General features: G+C 36.2%; 1 pseudogene; it reads right to left on the bottom strand.

Moving 5' to 3' along the window:
• Positions 1-1,255: 1,255 nt before the first annotated feature.
• Positions 1,256-1,984, bottom strand: LOC120604446 (dnaJ homolog subfamily A member 1-like; annotated as a pseudogene).
• Between the last annotated feature and the right edge of the window lie 394 nt (positions 1,985-2,378).

Genomic DNA, 2,378 nt, shown 5'->3' with positions numbered 1-2,378 from the left:
TTTTTCTTTCTTTCTTTTTTTTTCTTCCCATTTTCCAATGAGAAGGCCTTATCAAGAGTCTTAATAGATTGGGAACCTTACTTTATATATACAAAGATTGAGTGTTAATCAACATACAATTACATAGCAATGATATTCTCTAATGTTTTATAAGGAAACAATAGTTATAAATCTTAGATTTTTGAATTAAATAATAACAACAATAAAAATTATGATTAAGGCTTTTTATGTACCACCTTTTTAGAAAGTATTACTGAAAGTCATTTAATAACAACAAATTATTTTCACTAAATGAGTGTTTCCCTAATGAACATACTTTCTATTTAAACGTAGTTGAGGTTTCTCAAAAGGAGAATTTCCAAATTACCTCTCAATGTCCTCTATTAAATCAGATATCTTTTAAAACAGACAAATCAGCCTTTTCTCAATTTGTCAGCCGTAGGGGAGTTACATTGTACAGAAGGAAATAAGATGGATATTCTAAACGGAATGTTTTTGGATGCCTTTCATGAGACATCAGTGAGCCTTTAAAGAGTGTTTATTGATTCTTTAGGCAGTACCCGAGGCAGCCCAAGATCTATTGCTCTGTCACTTTAAAAGCGGCAGCAGTCGTGCCACTTTTCCTGGGAGATCTTTCTCTTATGGCTTAAAAATTTCTACAAACCAATTGCATCTGTCATCTCCTGCTTGATCCACTGAGTCCCACAGGCCATGTCTGAATGGTTAAAAGCTATATTTTTCCTCAAAATGCTTGTTGGAACAAATGCATTTTTAGGGCAGAGACTCTGTAAATGAAAACTAAGTATTCAGACCTGTAAACATCAATGAGAAAAGCCATGACCAGGAAGGAAGCAGGCTTAATGGGATTCTGTGAGAGACAACCTAGACCGATGTTCTTGGGTCACCTGGTATAGCGTCTCAGAGGAACCACCAGTCCCTTTGTGGAGACTTTTAGGAAAGAGAAACTCTTTCCTTCCTTCCTTCCTTCCTTCCTTCCTTCCTTCCTTCCTTCCTTCCTTCCTTCCTTCTTCCTTCCTTCCTTCCTTCCTTCCTTCCTTCCTTCCTTCCTTCCTCCTCTCTCTCTTTCTTTCTTCTTTCTTTCGAACTTTTATATTTGAGTTTATTTTTCATTAACTTTTAAAACACTACTATAGTTGAACATTAAAACAAAAATGATAGCACATAGTGAGTATATTATGATTATAGTCCTTCACTCATTCACTAATGCATATGAAATGTTTATCCACTAACCTTGTTAAGAGGTCTGACACTGACCACCAACCCCAGGATGATGTTCATCATCCTCATGTGCTTCTCCATTGCAATGGCGCCGTATTTCTTGATTCAGATCAAAGTCCATCAGTTCTATGTCGTTCATTTCATTAGTCTATTCTACTTCTTTCCTTTCAGGTAGGAGTATTTTAGGCAAAGAGAGTTTATCAGGAGAGAGAAAGCCATTCAAAGCCTTAAATTTGATGATTAGGCAACCCCTTTTATGTGGTATATGATAAACTGGCATGCCTTCATTCAGCAGATACTTGATATCTCCATGCTTGACACTCTGACCTGAATGAGAGGTGAGGATGACTATGATTTCGTTATCAAGAGGAGATATTGGTTTTTGGAAGCCACACAATGCTTCAATCAGCCGTATTCCAAACATATGCAAAATGGTCTCCTCATGGAGAGAAAACAGCATGGTCCTTCTGATCTAAAACAATGATGTTATCTCCAGGTTTCAGTCCTGGTTCTTGGTCTCCTTCACCATGGAATGTTATCTTCTGGCCATCTTTCATGCTTTTGTCAATAGGAACTTCTAGAATCTTCTTCTCTTAAATGATTTTCTTTCCATTGCAGCTTTTACATCTATCTTTAGGACTGATTGTTCCCGGTAGCCCTGGCACTCCATGCACACAGACTAAATTTGCTAAACCATTCCAGGTTCTATCTGATGAATTCTTCTTTGCATTCCAGTACCTAGGCCATTAGGATTGCATTCTATTGCTCCTTTACCACATCGGCCTTTAAATTTGTCACAAATCACGTTCTTTTACAGGAAGCTCACTATTCCTTAAGGAAATACATTTCATTTTGGGATAGGAAATCTTTTACAAGATGATCTTTATGTTATTCCAGAATCCAGTTTCCTCTAACTTTAATTTATTGGGATTATTTCAGTACTTCAAAGATTGCTATTAGGAATATATAGACTAAACATATTTTCTTTTGTCTTTGTATTTATGACATAGTCATTCACTCTCATTGCCCCTCTCCTTGCGAAGCAATAGATTTTGCAGTGTTCCTTAAGCTGTTCAATTAAAAATAGAGAACTTAGAATATAAAGAAAAGGTGAGTAAAAATTTTAAGTAGTTTTGGGT

This window comes from Pteropus medius, unplaced genomic scaffold (genome assembly GCF_902729225.1).
Source record: "Pteropus medius unplaced genomic scaffold, Ma_sr-lr_union100, whole genome shotgun sequence".
Classification (NCBI taxonomy): domain Eukaryota; kingdom Metazoa; phylum Chordata; class Mammalia; order Chiroptera; family Pteropodidae; genus Pteropus; species Pteropus medius.
This window is presented reverse-complemented; position numbering and strand designations above follow the sequence as displayed.